This window comes from Lontra canadensis, unplaced genomic scaffold (assembly GCF_010015895.1).
Source record: "Lontra canadensis isolate GAN:19392208 unplaced genomic scaffold, GSC_riverotter_1.0 scaffold3, whole genome shotgun sequence".
Classification (NCBI taxonomy): Eukaryota; Metazoa; Chordata; class Mammalia; order Carnivora; family Mustelidae; genus Lontra; species Lontra canadensis.
In genome coordinates this window covers 19,071,406-19,089,801 of record NW_022630997.1, presented here as the reverse complement: position 1 = coordinate 19,089,801, position 18,396 = coordinate 19,071,406, and the positions used below count along the sequence as shown (strand labels likewise).

The 18,396-nt window shown below is 37.2% G+C and overlaps 1 protein-coding gene and 1 pseudogene across 1 annotated transcript in view; both read right to left on the bottom strand.

Annotated features, from left to right (window-relative positions):
• The window catches only part of HPSE2 (heparanase 2 (inactive)), a 655,107-nt gene that overhangs the window by 273,071 nt on the left and 363,640 nt on the right, over positions 1-18,396 (bottom strand). The window lies entirely within an intron of this gene.
• On the bottom strand, positions 4,127-4,760 carry LOC116882311 (annotated as a pseudogene).

Below are 18,396 nucleotides of genomic sequence, written 5' to 3'. Positions count from 1 at the left end.
ATGCAAGTCAACTGACAATGAAACTTCCCAGAGTGCAAACTTTCAGCATACAATGATTTGGTTAGAAGAAAATACACTTCAAAAATGAAAATAAGACTTCTAAGACTCCATACATGTCAAAAAAGATGGAGTAAGCCACTACAGCCTCTCTCTCACACCGATGATAATTAAAATCTCTTGGCAGAGAAAGACAACCACCTAACTACTCTGAAGAGTAAACATTAGCAAGCAGACTGTAAATTAAACTCAAAATCTGGAAAATGATCTGTAATGAGGGCAAGATTCATGGTCTTATTTGCCTTCTTTATTTCCAAGCTTTGACTGAAGGAAGGTCCAAGTGGCAGAACTGTGCCATGAGTGCTAAAGCAAAAATTCTCAGAAGTAAAACATTACCTCTAGCAATGAAACCAGGAAAAGAGGCTCCTGCATTCCAGACAGCAGTAGAGTAATACCCACTTCGTTTAGTGTTTTCCTTCTTTCTCTTTTCTCCCTCAGCCCTTCCAGATGGGCTGGCCAGTTAGGGAATTTTATGGCTGTGTGACAGTGATGACATAGGCACTTAAAACCCTGAGAAAAGATTCATCTTTCTGGATGGAGATATTTTAAAATGGGCTCCCACTACCCAAATAATGAGGAGGAATTCCCTAGTGTTTTTTTCACCTTTTTCCTTCTCACCAGTTTGCCTCTCAGGTGACCCCAATCTCACAGAACCGCATGAACATATGGGGGAATAAAACCTGAAAAGATACTTGGCAAATTTCCCTAAATATGTGGAAAGTATACCACACTGCAAATAACTTTTAGGTAAAACAAGATATCAAAGGAAATTAATAAATACATTGAGCAGTGTAAGAATGAAAATAGATTTTATCAAAATTTGTGGGGTACAACCAAAATAGTGCTTAGAGAGAAACTGTTAGCTTTGATTCTTCCATATAAAATGAAGACAAAAAGAAAAGCAAAATCCAAAGCTAACAGGCAGAGAAAAATAATAAAGAACAGAAATGAATAAAATTGAAAAAAAAATGGATAAACTCAAAAGCTAATTCTTTGAAAAAATCAATAAAATTGACAAAACTCTCACAAACTGACCAAGAAAATATCAGGAAAGGCATAAATTACCAATATTGAGAGTGAAAAAGAGGAAATTAATATAAACCATATTAACATTAAAAGGAAAATAAAATATTATGAATGACTTTAAATAATTTACATAAAATGGAACTATGCTATGAAAGACAGAAACTACAAACATTCACTCAGATAAAGTATTTTATAGGATAGTCATACCTTTAGTCAGACATTTAAAGAAATAGATTTTATAATTCAAGAATTTCCAAAAAAGAAAACATCTAGTTGGTTTCACTGGTGAAATCAATTCTATATCAGTGAACACTAAAGGAAAAAATAATACCAACTCATCACAGGTCTATGAGAAAACAGAAGAGAATAGTTCTCAACTCATTTTAGCAGACTGACATTACCCTGATGCCAAAATGAAACAAAAAACATTATAAGAAATTTTTTTGAAATGCTTATGTCCCTTATGAAAATATTTTTAATTCCCAAGAAAATATTAACAAATTAAATCCCAAAATATAAATATATAAAAGAATAATATGATCAAGCAGAGTTTATCCCAGTAATGGAAGCCTGATTCAAAATTCAATGTAATGCACCAAATCAACAGACTAAAGAAAAATTACATTCATTTCAATAGATACAGGTAAAGATTTTAATAAATTCAAACTCCATTCATGATAAAAACTCTTAGAAAACTATGAAAGAAGAGCTCTACCTTAACTTCATAAAGGGTATCTACAAAATTTTCCAACTCTTAAAGGGAGTTGGAACTTTTAACTATCTAGCTTTTCACTGCTGGATATGATATTAGCTATCAACTTTTTCCTAGTCAGAGTAATTAGGCAAGGAAAAAAAAAACATTTAAACTAGAAAGGAAGAAGTAAAATTGTCTGTGTTTGCAGATGGCACAATCTTGAATGTAGAAATCCTAAAGACTCCACACACAAAAAGTTACAACTAATAAGCAATATAGTAAAGTCTGAGAATACAAAATCAACATACAAAATTTATTTGCATCTCTATACATTAACAACAACCTACTTAAAAAAAGAAATTAGGAAAACAATTCCATTTACATTAGCATCAAAAAAAAATAAGATGCTTAGGAATAAATTTAACCAGGTGAAAGACTTGTGTACTGAAAACTGCAAAACAGTCATGAAATACTTGTTAAAAGATACAAATAAATGGAAGGACATTCTCTGTTCTTGGACCAGAATTAGTAATGTAAAATGTTCGTATTTCCCCCAAATGATCTATAGATTCAAAGCAATCTCTATCCACATCCCAACAGAATTTTTTACAGAAATACAAAAACAATCCTAAAATTCATTTGAAACTACAAAGACTTCAAACAATCAAAGCACGTTTGAGAAAGAACAAAACTGGAGGTATTGCACTTTCTGATTTCAAAACACATTACAAAGTTATAGTAATCAAAATACTGTGTACTGGCATAAAAGCAGAAAGATATTACATGAACAGAGTAGACAGCCCAGAAATAGGGCCATAAATATATGGTCAACTGATCTTTAACAAGGGTGCCAAGAGGGGTGCCTGAGTGGCTCAATTGGTTAAGTGTCTATCTTCATTCAGTTCAGGTCATGATTTCATGGTCCTGGGATTGAGCCCAGTGTTGGGCTCCCTGATTAGCAGGGAGCCTGCTTCTCCCTCTTCCTCTGGCCAGTATATGTGTTCTCCTTCTCTCTTTCTCTCTCAGATAAATAAAATCTTAAAAAACAAACAAAAAAACCCAACATACAAGGGTGCCAAGAATACACAATGGGGAAAAGATCATCTATTCAATAAATTATGTTGGGGAAATTGGGATATCCATATGCAAAAGAATGAAACTGGACCTTTGCCTCATATTATATACAAAAATCCACCCAAAATGAATTAAAGGTTTAGATGTAAAACCTGAAACCATAAAACTTTTAGAAAAAAAAAAAAAAGCACAGGAGAAATGTTTCTAGATACTTGACTGGGCAATGATCTCTTGGATATGGCATCAAAAGCCCAGGCAACAAAGCAAAACTAGACAAATGAGATTTATATCAAACTAAAAAGCTTCAACACAGCAAAGCAAACAATTAACAAAATGAAAGGCTACCTACAAAGGGAAAAATATTTTTAGACCACATATCTTAAAAGTGGTTAATATCCAAAATATATAAGGCACTCTTACAACTCAATAGCAAAAACAAAACCCACAAGTAACTCAATTTAAAAATGGGAAAAGGACCTGAATACACATTGCTCTGAAGAAGACATACAAATGGCCAACAGGTATATGGAAAGGTGTGCAATATCACTAGTCATCAGGGAAATGCAAATCAAAACCACAATGAGCTATCACCTCATACCTGTTAGGATATTATTAAAAAAATAAACAAACAAAGGAAAAGTGTTGGTGAGGATGTGGAGAAAAGGAAACCCTTGTGTCTGTTGATGGGAATATAAACTGGTGCAGCCACTATGAAAAACAATATGGAGGTTCCTTTAAAAATTAAAAATAGAAAGATGCCAGGGTAGCTCAGTTGGTTAAGCATCCATCTTCAGCTCAGGTCATTATCCCCAGGTCCTGGAATCGAATCCCGTGTTGAGCTCCCTGCTCAGCGGGGAGCCTGCTTCTCCCTCTGCCTACTTGTGCTCTCCATCTCTCTGTCATAAATAAATAAAATCTTTAAAAAATTAAAAATAGAATTATCATTGATCTTGCAATCTCTCTTTTGGATATATACCCAAAAGAATTGAAATCTGCATCTTAAAGAGATATCTGTACTTCTACCTTCATTGTAGCATTATGGACAATAGCCTAGATCTGGAAACAAACCTAAATATCCATCAGCAGTTAAATAGACAAAGTAAATGTGGTATATAGATACAATAGAATATTATTCATCCTTTAAAAGGAAGGAAATCCTGCCATTGTAAGGCTGAATAATATTCTCTTGTATGTATACACCACATTTTCTTTTTTTGTTGTTGTTCAGGAAACATTCCAAGTTTAGGAATTTTCACTGACAGAAAATCAACACTTTCAGAAAATCTCCCCCATAGCCCTTCTCAGCTTCTGAATCTTGGTTTTCACAGACCTATCAGCATATTTCTCTCCAATACGGACAATCATTGCACCCATGCTTGATGGATCAATCTTAACTTCCAATATTGATACTTGGCCTTTACTTAGGAAGCTCTTCTGGACTGTTTTTAATTCAAAGAATGGCTTCATCTAAAGGAGATGTAGTGGTTACTATGCAAGGTGCTTCTCCACACTGGATGCTCAGCATGGTTGAAAAGGCAAAAATGACTCCAGGGATATTGTTCAAGCAACCATTTTCAGCAAGCAAACGGATCAGGCTGGACATGAGGGGAGAGAACCTCTCTTTTGCTTTCATGTCATTTAGTCTTTTCACTTTCACTGTATGCTTTACACAAGGCTTCATAATGGAAGTAGGCATTTTGGGTTCTTTCAATATCTGTGCTACTCTCAACAATTCTTTTTCTACTTGTTCCATCTGTTTAGATGCAGCAGAATAAAGGGCAGCAGCATAGCAACCTTTGATACCATATACTTGAACAGGTGGCCTCATGTGCTTGGCAAACAACCTGACCACAGATGTACTAAAGCAACACACCTCTTGGGAGAACCCAGAAACTGCTGGGGTGGCCATCTTCTCTGGGTGGCTGTACATCCATATACTACATTTTCTTTACACATTCAGCCATTGATAGATATTTAGGTTGCTAGAATAGATGAACCTGGATGACATTATGCTAAATGAAATAGTCCAGATACAGAAAGACAATTACTACACTATCTCACTTACGTGCAATCTAAAATAGTCAGAGACAGAGAGTATAATGATATCTGCCAGGGATTATAATAGGAGATAAATACAGATAAATACAGAAAAGTGGTCAAAGAGCACAAAGTTTCAGTTATGCAAAATAAATGAGTTCTGGAGATCTACTGTATGACAAGGGACACTTACTAACAGTATCATATACTTAAAATTTTGCTAAGAGGGGAGATCTTATATTAAGTGTTCTTACCACTGAAAGACAAACAAACAAAAACCCCCCCAAAACCAAGGGGATGGAAAAACCTTTTTGAGATAATAAATAAGATTATGGCACTGATAGTGATGATGGTTTCATGGGTATATACTTATCTTGAAACATGTAAGTTAAATACATTAAGTATCTACAGCTTTTTTTATGTCAATCATACCTCCATAGAATGGCCTCATAAAATCCCCTACAAATGTCATACTTAATGGTGAAAGACTGACTGCTATGTTGTTTACAGTAACAATAAATTAGAAATGTCTTAAATGTCCATCAATGAGAATTGATAATTAAAAGATAATTAACTAGATCTACATGTATTAGAAGAGATAAATCTGAAAAACAAACAATTAAAAATGTGGCAGAATGATATATAGTTGTCAAAATATACAAATAATATCACATATTCATAATAGAAATACACAGTACATGTAGACAATATTCTGTGTATATACATCTATGTGTATTATGTATATAGTATAAATAAAATAAAAATGAGGACAAATGTAAAAAACAATTAATGTTTAGTGGTTACCTATGTGTTGAGATGAAGGGCAGTGGGATTGGAAAGGAACACTCAGGTGGCTTTAACTATATCTGAGATGTTTTCTTTGAAAAAAAAAAAAAGAAAGAAAGATGGAACACGTGGTTGGTTCAGTGTCTACCTTCATCTCAGGTCATGATCTTGGGAGTCCTGGGATTAAGCCCTGTATCAGGCTCCTTGTTCACGGGAAGTCTGCTTCTCCCTCTCCCTCTGCCTCTGCTTGCCACTCCCCCTACTTGTGCTGTCTCTCTGTCTCTGTCTCTCTCTCTCTGTCAAATAAATAAATAAAATCTTTAAAAAAATGAAAATAGAGAAAAGATCTGAAACAAATATGTCCATATGCAAAGACTTCTCAGTCTTAATAAAGTTAGTTATTGGTAGGTAGATGGTACTTATTTCATTATTCTCTATACACTTTTTGTGTTGTTTGTTTTTCTCCAAATAAAAATACTAAAAATAAAAAAGTTTTAACATACTTGTTTTCATGAAAAAGTTTGCCTCTAGAGAGGGGCTAAGATAGGTAGTGGCAGAAAGGTAAGGAGAAGGAGACTATTGCTTCTTATCATAACCAACTCTGCACTATTTGATTTATAACCTTGTTGATTTACAACTATAATAAAAATATTTTTATTTGTTTCAATGAAAATGGTTTTATACTGGAAAAGATTGAGGACTACTTCACAGATTCTAAACTCTTTGATGCCTCAATCTTACTTGTGTTCTTGAATCTAGCTGTAAATACATATTTAGTGTTTGTTGTATTTCATTTCCTAAAGATTATGGTCCACCTTGATCTCTTTTTTCTAATCACTGGTCACAAATTTACTCCTTAGACACTTCATTTAACTCTATGGTACTTCAAATTCCTTATTTTTCAGGTGTCAATAATAATACCGGTCTTGCCTACTTCCCAAGGCTATTTTAAATGTCAAACAAGAAAATGGGTTTCAATTTTCTTGAAAAATATAAAGCATATTTGAATTAAAGAAATGTAGGAGGTCACTGAAAGATTGGGAAGAATTCTCAAGAGATCATACCAACAGATTAACATCCATAGTCCAATCTCTCTTCCAGAACATGTCAGTAACCATAAAAAAAATCTTACTTCCATATATGTATCTTGGAGCTTCTAAATATGTCTTGTTGTCTGGTGGAGTAGAAGTGGAGGTAGCAGTTGTGATATCTGGTTAGGAACATTATGAAAATTGGCTTCTTTAGTCATGAAAAATATTTTTTTAGGAAGAAATTTCTTAAGATGCCATGATGACATACTAGCCAGTTTTTTGGTAAAGGTCCCATTGAACCAGTGATAAATCTTACTATATGGCTGTAAGAAGTATAACACTTCTTACTTGACTTAAAACAATGTTGGCTCTAGGGCTCTCCCATGAGGGAGGGGTGGGGATGCTAAATAATTCAGGGAAGAGAAATGATTATGCAGACATATGGGGCATCCCTCCAAAGACTGTGATTCTAATGGGGAACAATAAAGAACGGGTCCAGGGAAGGAGGGAGGGGGTTAAGGAAAAAGGTCACTTGTTGGCACTGATTTAGTCACTTGGGTATTGAGTGTAATCAATGATGAGACATGGTCCTTGCCTTCAAGGAATTTATAGGCTGTGATATAGTGACTTGGATACAACAAGCAGATTATCAACATGGAACAAAATAATGAGGCAGAAACATATGAACTAGTCATGTTCGTCACATACAAAAGCCACACTTTTATATTGTATTATATTGTATTATTTTTCTTTTGGACATGAAGATCAAATGCTGTCGCTAAGTGCGAAGAGTCTTTGTTCAGAAACAGCATGGATAGACAAGTCCCTTTGCTGAAGCCACTGAAATAATGATAGGGCACACACCTGGTGGTTTATATTTCAAGTGCCCAGAAGCCAAACATTTTCAGTTTGTAATTTTGTTGTGTTCCAAAGATTCACTTACCAGTCAGCTGTGGGAAATTTGGCATATATTTTCACATAGAAACAAAACCACAAATGGGGGTCCTATGTTAGACTGGCCCATAAAAGGTTGTACAAACCCACTTTAAATAAAAAAATTATACTACTAATGGTATGGTAGCATCTAATTCCTATGTGTGCTACATGTGTGTCTTTCGAATTTGAAATGCCAGGATCCCCTTTCTCTGGATATAGCCCCTCATCTGCTAATACTAAACATGAAGATACATTGATCTTAAGCAATGACTCTGTGAGTGTGTGTATGTGTGCCATGAAATATGCCACTCTGAAATCCTGCCACAGGAAGTGTAACTGATTATCTGTTCTAGCTGCTGCCCTCCCACATTCACAGATATGTTCATGCTGAGTTTCTATTTTCCATGAGCTATTTTTCCCAGTGACTAAAAATGGTGGGCAGAATACTGAGGCATGCCCATTCCTGCAAGTTGCAGGACTTTTTTTTTTTTTTTTTTTTGCAAGTGGCAAATTTGGTTTGAGGACTTCCCATCACCCTTCTCAGAACCTTTTTTGGAACCATGCTGTAGTCTAAGATTCCTTCTATCATCTTTTTCCTTTCTTCTCTCTATAGATGTTGGACTAATCTGAAGTCTTTCTTTCCTTTGACAACTCCCCTGCCCACAATTTCTGGCATTGATAGTCCTATCTTTGTGTCTCTTTCTTGACATACTTAAACTCCTGCAAATGAGAATGAAAGTGGCCCAAGTAAGATGGGGATTTGGGACTGGCTCACTCACCATCTTGTGGGAAAAAATACCATCTTGAGAGTGGGATGTGGATGATAAAGATTTCACTGGTAGTGACATAAGACAGGAGCAGGTACAGAGATGCAGTTTCAAAAGAAATGGGTCTAGGGAAGACATCTACAAGGATAGCAGAGTTGCAGATTACTGCAAAACAGCATTCAGGCTCTGAAGAAAAATAATGAGAAATTGAGGGCCCTTAACAAATAACTAATGGCTAAGTGTGAGAGCCAAAGGATTTTACTGGTTGTTTATAAAGGCACCCTTATATTCTGTGGTGGAAGAGCAGACACAGCTAAGTAGAAAACTGAAGATCTGAGAGTTACAGGGCTTCAGAGACATTTGAAGCTTAATCAAGACAGGTTTGTTATCATAACATCGGGTCTCTGGGTGGAAAAACCCAGTACCCTGAAGTATGGGTTAGGGACATCTGGACTGAAGCCCCAGATGTTGGAGCTGAAGATGTCCCTGAGGCCCAGAGCTTATAAGGGGCCCACTCTTCCCAAGTAAGAGGTTGCACTTGCCCTGTATTGCAAAACACTGCAGAAGCCTCTCTCTGCAAGACAGCAATTTTCATCCTCAGAACATGCCGCATCTTCTCTTCTCGCTTCCAGCCTCATTACTAGAACTAAAACCCAGCATTACTGGTTAAGGAAATGAAGAGAATATGCAATTAATGACTTGGGACAATCATCTAGTGTGTATAAACAGGAGCTAGGGATATACTCATGGGATTAAATTTTGAAGATGTCCAACCAAGAGGGCCTGGATATCAGACCGGATAATCAAGGAAACTTTGACTTGGTGTTTTCTTAGGACATGGGATTTAACACCCTGGCAAGGATGCCAGGTGACTGGGTAAACTCACTGCTAGGATGACATTTAGAGTAGAAATGCCCAAGTTGCCCTACCAGATAGTAGAGGAAGGAATGAAAGACTGAGGGAAGTGCCCAGGCTAGAATGGATATAGTAATAAGGCCAGAAGACCCACCAGAGGATTAGCGCCCATCAGAGAAGTCAAAGGACACCATTGCACCAAGGCCATAAGTAATGTGCTGGTGAAAAAAAAAAGAAAAAAGAAATGTGCTGATGAGAGGGGCACAGCATCACCAGTAAGTTCAGTGGTGACTCTTAGCCACATGTCAGATTTGGGCTTCTTGATAACCGTAAGGATAGGATGATGGGGACCAAAACAATAGAGCCCAGGTGGTGGTACTTAACTATATGAAGCCAAAAGGTTACAGTTATGATAACAGGAAGCAAGGTAAGAGGGGCAGCCAAGAGGGTCAAACCAGCAGGGAATTGTGAAGATGGTTAATAAAGCATGACATCCCTAAGGGCAAAAAGATGGGTAGCCAACAGGAGTGTTACTTATTATCTACAAACACAAAAAGACAAAAATGGATGAGCAGGAAGTTGCGGATGATTGCTCCAATGAAAAGTTCCTAATCCCTTACTAGCTCTTGGTCCTGAGTCAATCCAGAACCTGTTGACTAAAAACATGTTCAGATCTTTAGGGGTAACACTACAGCAATATATAATGATTCTCCTTTCCCCACAAAAGTACCTATAGTCATTCAGACGACCATACATGGAAGAAAAGAAAACACCCAGACATTTTGTGGAATATTTAGTACAGGGTCTGAGTGGACAGTGATACCTGGAGAATCAAAGTGTCAATATGGCCCTCATATTAGAATGAACATTATGAAGGTCAGCTAATGAATGGAGTCCTAGGATTGTGCCTAATGTGAATTGGATGTCTATTACTGATTGATTTGATTTGATTAGTAAATCAAGAATGAGTATGGAAAATAAGGAGAAAGTTTCCATACTTTGGACATGGGTACAGGAAGTAACCTTCCATGTATAAATTCTTGAGGCAAAAATATCACTTGCATAAAGCATTGAGAATGAGAATTAACTGCTGGGAGGTTGGAACTCTGAATAGAAATTTATCAGACACCAGAGGTTTCTAAGAAAAATGAAAACTGCAAGGACAGTCCTTCCATTAGCCTGCAGTAAGCTAATGAGAACAGCAAAGAATTATAACTGATTAAGGAAAATCTATTCCCTCTTCTTGTGAGGGCCCTTCTACTTTGCTGCTCTCTATTTAAAAGCTTACTTTTGGTGGCCTGTTCCTGAGATCCCAGCCAGAGGTATATGAACCTTCACCCAGAGTCAAGGCTGTTCTGTATGTAAGAAGTATTAAAATCAGCAGACATGGCAAGAATCTATTCCTTTATGGTTTAATTCTTTTTCTACTATAATATTACTTCCTTATTATTTTCTTGGATTTTTTTTAAATGAGACTCTAGGCTTTTAGTATTCTGCAACTCAGAACATGTGAGTTCATTTAGATACCAGAACTACTTTTGCATCCATCAATACCACATTAATAGACAATAAGAGGCCCAGTTCTTAGATTAGCTCTCTTTCTATGAAACAATCCACAGGAGTAGAGAGGACTTACTCTTGCACAATGTTCAAGGACAACTATCCCAAATATTCTGGTTCTGGCACTTTTAGGATATATAGTAATGACATCCCTTGCAATCTGTAATCTCCTGCTCTAAATTCCAATTTGTTTATGGAAATTTCAAATCAGATAATCTTCATAAGACTTTCACACCTCCTCTGGAAAAAAGATATTTTGGCAATATGTATCAAAAGCTTTAAAAATGCATATACCCTTTGACTAAAAAACTCCACTTCTATATATTTTCTCTGAAGAATTTACAGAACTGAATCCCAAACGCGTAAGAATGTTCATCACAGGGGCGCCTGGGTGGCTCACTGGGTTAAAGCCTCTTCCTTTGGCTCAGCTCATGATCCCAGGGTCCTGGAATCAAGCCCCGCATCAGGCACTCTGCTCAGTGGGGAGCCTGTTTCCCTTTTCCTCTCTCTGCCTGCCTCTCTGCTTACTTGTGATCTCTGTCTGTCAAATAAATAAATAAAATCTTTAAAAAAAAAAAGAATGTTCATCACAGCTGTGTTTAATGGTAGAGAGAGAGAGAGATAAAGTGGGAGAGTGAAAGACTGGCTCAATTTCCAATAATAGGAGAAATGAATAAATAAATCCATAGGACTGATTTAATAAATGCACTACAGAAAAATGTTTTTTTGACATAGGAAAATATTAATATTGTTAGATGAAAAATATATTGCAAAACAATAAATATAATACTTTTGTTTTAAAAAAATCACTAAATAAATATTTATGTGCTTTTAAAGTTTTCTGCCTTGGCTACAGTTCTGAGGCTTCTGTCTTATTCCAGTCTTAATGGAAATCTTTTAGATTAAAACTAATATCAGGAAATTTTAATCATCTTTTGGGTAAACATATATATACATATATATGTACACATATATCTTAATTTATTTTTTACATCTGTATATCCATCCACCCATCCAACCATCCATCAATCCATACATGCACCTATTTTGGTCCTTAATTTCTTCTCTGCTTTCACTGTATGTGTGTGTATGTACATATGTGCAAATGTGTACACACACCCAAAAATAGTGAAGACAGAGAAGACATTAAAAACCAGAATAGAAAATAATATAAAAGAACACTATTTTCCTGACCAACTTTTACAGTTCTCCTTGGTGAGATATTTAAGAGATAATGTAATATTTAAGAGAAGAATTCCTATCTCTCCACATATTCCTATCTGCTCCCCAATGCTAATGATTCAAGAAAACAGAAGCTAGAGAGCTACAGCTATGAAACCAGCATCACCAAGAACCACCCAAACAAAATGCAGCATTATGTTTAAATGATTGTGTCAGGTCTCCCTACTGCTTCTTGGCGCTTGACTATATTATTAATTTGTGTTAGTGTGTGGGAGAAACCTCCTAATTCAGCCACACAATCAGATCAGAACTCTCAAGAGGTTCCCACTCATCCCAATCTCAATTCACCAGTTAATTGAATCCTCCCTTCTTTTAGTCATCATGGCTCTGGCTGGTGAGGTGTGGGCCTGGTCAGGGGAAAGCAGCAGGGCAGATGTTGCAGTTTTAAGTGAAATCAGGTGTTGCCTTCCCTGAAGTGAGATCTGGAAAATGTCAGTTCTTAAGTAACTGGTATTGGCTGCTGAACAGTCGGTCTTCCCCACCAGGCTCAGCATTCCCTTCCCTTACAAGAAGCTTACTCTTTTCCTCTTATATTGCCTCAGTCTCCTTCAGCTCCTCTTTAGAGCTCATTAAATAAGAATTTCCACTTTGTAGATATTCATCAGACATGATTCTAAGTGTGTTGGGAATGAGAAGGTTTTGATGATAAAATACAAGTGTCAATAAAACACTCTCTAGCGTTATTGGTGACCTAGAGTCCTACCTGTGGAGAAAGTATAAAAGGTTTCTTGGCAGAGTGGGAAAGAACGATTGGGTCCTGAATCTTTTCTCCATATGCTGAGAGCTACAGGCAGAAACACAGCACACAAGTTTGATCAAGCCAAGGCATTAAATGGAGTTGAGAGAATGTTCTTTGGGTTTCCTTTCTTTTTTCTTATGTTGGTCAGTCTGGGGCCATTCCATTAAGAATTGCAATCCAGATTGCAGAAACACACAGCTGATGTATGATCATTTTTAATTTATTAAGTTTGGTTGATTTGCATAATGTGCCTCAGCACATTCTAAGATTGAACTAAGTAACAGTGGGGAAGGCCTGGTAGTCCCATCTTAAGTAGGATGTGGCTCCTTTGGAGGATGCAGCCTCACACTTACTTAAGGGTACTTGGATGAAATATGGATTACTATGAGTATGGGGTCAGTGCCAGTGATTCCCTAGTCTAGTTGAGCCAAATGAAGTCTGTGATGAGGCCCAACAATTCTGAGTTTAGCTGATGACTAAGGACCAAATCAGTGAAACAACCCCAGAACTTAAAATAATGAAAGAAACTAAGGAAAGACCACTGGGGCTCTGGCCAAATCTTAACTAAGAATGCTTCATCACCCCATCACGCTTCACCCTAATACTCTCTCTAGGCAATCTGATTCATCCCTATGGCTTTACCCCTATCTATGTATAGCTAATATTTTAAAGATTTTTTTCTTTTATTTGATAGAGAGATCACAAGTAGGTAGAGAGGCAGGCAGAGAGAAGGGGGAAGCTGGCTCCCCACTGAGCAGAGAGCAAGATGCAGGGCTCGATCCCAGGACCCTGAGATCATGACCTGAGCTGAAGGCAGAGGCTTAACCCACTGAGCCACCCAGGTGCCCCTATAGCTAAAATTTTAGTCCCAAATTTAAATCTCTAGTCCAGGGTTCATCTCCTAAACTCCATCTATACAGGCATTTCAAATAATACATGTGAAAAAATAAACTCATCAGCCATCCCAATAAAATTTTTAAATATTCTCTGAATTGATAAATGATATAGTCATTTACCATTAACTGTGGGAATTATCCCAGGCTCTTCCCTGTTACCCATCACAACCAAAGCTGGTCATTCTAAACCTTTCCCAGATTTTCCCTTCCACAGTCCCTACCACTTCTACCGTAATCCAGGCCACCATATCATTCACACAAAAAACTGAGAACTGAGAACTGAGAACAGCCTTCCCATTTACCACCCTTCAATCCTGTCTCCATACTACAACCCAGAGAGCTTTCTAAAAAGGAGATCAATACATCATCTATGTAGCAGTCTTGCCAAACATATTTAAACAGAATCTAACCATAAGGAAACAATCAGACATATCCAGTTTTAGGTGCATTCTATAAGAAAACTGGCTCAGAAAAGAATATTGAAAAAGAAAGCCAAAGTTGGTGGCATCACAATTCCAGACCTCAAGCTCTATTACAAAGCTGTCATCATTGAGACAGTATGGTACTGGCACAAAAAAGGACACATAGATCAATGGAACAGAATAGACAGCCCAGAAATAGACCCTCAACTTTATGGTCAACTCATCTTCGATAAAGCAGAAAAGAATGTCCAATGGAAAAAAGACAGGCTCTTCAACAAATGGTGTTGGGGAAACTGGACAGCCACATGCAGAAAAATGAAACTGGACCATTTCCTTATACCACACATGAAAATCGACTGAAAATGGATGAAGGACCTCCATGTGAGAAAGGAATCCATCAAAATCCTTGAGGAGAACACAGGCAGCAACCTCTTCGACCTCAGCTGCAGCAATTTCTTGCTAGGAACATCGCCAAAGGCAAGGGAAGCAAGGGCAAAAATAAACTATTGGGATTTCATCAAGATCAAAAGCTTTTGCACAGCAAAGGAAACAGTCAGCAAAACCAAAAGACAACTGACAGAGTGGGAGAAGATATTTGCAAACGACATATCAGATGAAGGGCTAGTATCCAAAATCTATAAAGAGCTTAGCAAACTCAACACCCAAAGAACAAATAATCCAATCAAGAAATGGGCAAAGGACATGAACAGACATTTCTGCAAAGAAGACATCCAGATGGCCAACAGACACATGAAAAAATGCTCCACATCACTTGGCATCAGAGAAATACAAATCAAAACCACAATGAGATATCACCTCACACCAGTCAGAATGGCTAAAATTAACATGTCGGGAATTGACAGATGCTGAGGATGTGGAGAAAGGGGAGCCCTCCTACACTGTTGGGGGGAATGCAAGCTGGTGCAACCACTCTGGAAAACAGCATGGAGGTTCCTCAAAAAGTTGAAAATAGAGCTACCCTATGACCCAGCAATTGCACTACTAGGTATTTACCCTAAAGATACAAATGTAGTGATCCAAAGGGGCACGTGCACCCAAATGTTTATAGCATCAATGTCCACAATAGCCAAACTATGGAAAGAACCTAGATGTCCATCAACAGATGAATGGATAAAGAAGATATGGTATAGCCATTTGTATGTCTTCATTTGAGAAGTGTCTGTTCATATCTTCTGCCCATTTTTTGATATGATTATCTGTTTCATCATCACTAGCCATCAGAGAGATTCAAATTAAAACCACATTGAGATATCACCTTATACCAGTTAGAATAGCCAAAATTAGCAAGACAGGAAACAACATGTGTTGGAGGGGATGTGGAGAAAGGGGAACCCTCTTACACTGTTGGTGGGAATGCAAGTTGGTGCAGCCTCTTTGGAGAACAGTGTGGAGATTCCTCAAGAAATTAAAAATAGAACTTCCCTATGACCCTGCAATTGCACTACTGGGTATTTACCCCAAAGATACAGATGTAGTGAAAAGAAGGGCCATCTGTACCCCAATGTTTATAGCAGCAATGGCCACAGTTGCCAAACTGTGGAAAGAACCAAGATACCTTTCAATGGACGAATGGATAAGGAAGATGTGGTCCATATACACTATGGAGTATTATGCCTCCATCAGAAAGGATGAATACCCAACTTTTGTAGCAACATGGACGGGACTGGAAGAGATTATGCTGAGTGAAATAAGTTAAGCAGAGAGAGTCAATTATCATATGGTTTCACTTATTTGTGGAACATAACAAATAGCATGGAGGACATGGGGAGTTAGGAGAAGGCAGTTGGGGGAAATTGGAAGGGGAGGTGAACAATGAGAGACTATGGACTCTGAAAAACAATCTGAAGGGTCTGAAGAGGTGGGGGGGGGTAGGAGGTTGGGGGAACCAGGTGGTGGGTATTAGAGAGGGCACGGATTGCATGGAGCACTGGGTGTGGTACAAAAACAATGAATACTGTTATGTTGAAAATAAATTTAAAAAAATGATAAAAAAAGAAGATGTGGTATATATATACAATGGGATACTATGCAGCCACCAAAAGAAATGAAATCTTGCCATTTGCAATGACGTGGATGAAACTAGAGGGTATTAAAATGCCGAGCAAAATTAGTCAATCAGAGAAAGACAACTATCATATGATCTTCCTGATATGAGGAAGTGGAGATGCAATGTGGGGGGTGTGGGGGATAGGAAAAGAATACATGAAACAAGATGGGATCGGGAGGGAGACAAACCATAAAAGACTCTTAATCTCACAAAACAAACTGAGGGTTGCTGAGGGGAGGGGGATCAGAAGAGGGTGGTAGGGTTATGGACATTGGGGAGGGTAAGTGCTATGGTGAGTGCTGTGAAGTGTATAAACCTGGCGATTCACAGACCTGTACCCCTGGGGCTAATAATACATTATATGTTTATTAAAAAATTTTAAAAATTAAAAAAAAAAGAAAACTGGCTCAGACTCTTCAAAAATACCAACGTCACAAAAGACAAAAATATAATTGAGGGAACTGTTCTAGATTAAGAAAGACTAAAGAAGAAAACTAAATGTAAACATGATTCTTCTTTGCATCCAGGATTGATGGAGTGGGAATAGTTGCTGTGCACATTATTAGGATAATCAAGGAAAACTACCATATGAACTTTGTACTAGATGATATTGAATCAATAAAGGTCAAGTTTCATAGGTGTTATAATGGTATTGTGCTTATGCAGGAGATTCATGCTAAGTTATTTAGGGATGAAATATGATATCTGCCATTTACTCTCAAACGATTCAGCAAAAAATTACATAGGTAGATAGCTAGGTAACAGAAAGAAAGCAAATGTGGCAAAATGTAAACACTGATGGATCTAAACTTTCAACTTTCCTTCTGGTTTTAAATTTTTCAAAATAAAAGTTGGGGAAAAAAGAGAGAGAGAGAGGAGAGAATCACCACTGCTAAATTGTTCTTCCAGTAGACCTTTTCCACATTATGAAAACAACTTGAATTTTTTTGAGATTAAAAAAAAAATGGTGGGGAGAGGTCATTAAGGTTGAATTACCAAAACCACGTATTTTCATCCTCAGTACCTTGGGCAGGTTTAATTCCCAAGTAAGCACCATATCACAAGTTAAAGCAAGACTTAAAAGCTATATAAGAAGTGGCTAGGTAGTTAGTTCAACAGACAAATTGAATCTAAGCCAGGCATTTTCTTTCACACAAAAGAATATAAAAACAATTATAAGCAGATTTTCATCAAATCCTCATAATAACCAAATGATATATTAAATTCATTTTAACAATGAGAAAAAAAGGGAAATAAATAAGGGAAAACCTAACTGAATTATGTCCTAGAGTTTTTATAGCTTTGCATTGTTACGTGATACTAGAAGTTTGCAGAGTAAACATGTTAACCTTTTACAAACAGGATAATTGAAGCTTTGTTTTTCATAAACATCATTAATTTGTTGTTTGTCCTCTGTATTATGATTTTCTTCTGCCTCACAACAAAATAAAACAATTTTTTAAAACTCTCTATCAAGCCCCAATAAAATCCTTATTGCATTTAGGATAACAACCGGAAGGTTGCTTATGAAGGAGTCCCCATCTCCTTATCTTTTCTCTTCCCTTATCACATCTCCTTTTTAATCATTATGTTATAGTTACATTTAACCACTTGTGTTTCCTTGAGGCATAGGTCTTCTCATGCCACTAGCATTTCTTGCTGGGTGTTTAAATCAAGAGAAAAGTGAGGTACCCCTTCATGCCACAGGTATGCCTAATACAAACATATTAGACACAAAAACACTCAAGACCAAACCTATGCATACAGGAAGTCAAGTTGTCAGGATTCTGCTTCCAGGATGACTACTATGGCAAGTCCCTCATCCTCATTGAGCCTCAGTTTGTTCATCTATAAAAGGTAGTGGTTAAATCAGATGATATCCAATGTCCATCTGCTCTCTGTCCTCACCATCAAATCTAAGAAGTGGCCTAAAGAAATCACAAGAGAACTTGTGTGATACATGCTGGTACTAAAGAGGTTTTCCTCTTTTTTTTTTTTTTTTTTTTTTAAGATTTTATTTATTTGACAGAGAAAGACACAGCGAGAGGGGGAACAAGAAGGGGGAGTGGGAGAGGGAGAAGCAGGCTTCTGGCTCAGCAGGGAGCCTGATTCTAGGCTCAATCCCAGGACCCTGGGATCATGACCTGAGCCAAAGGCAGACACTTAGTGACTTAGCCACCCAGGTGCCCCAAGAGGTTTTCCTCTT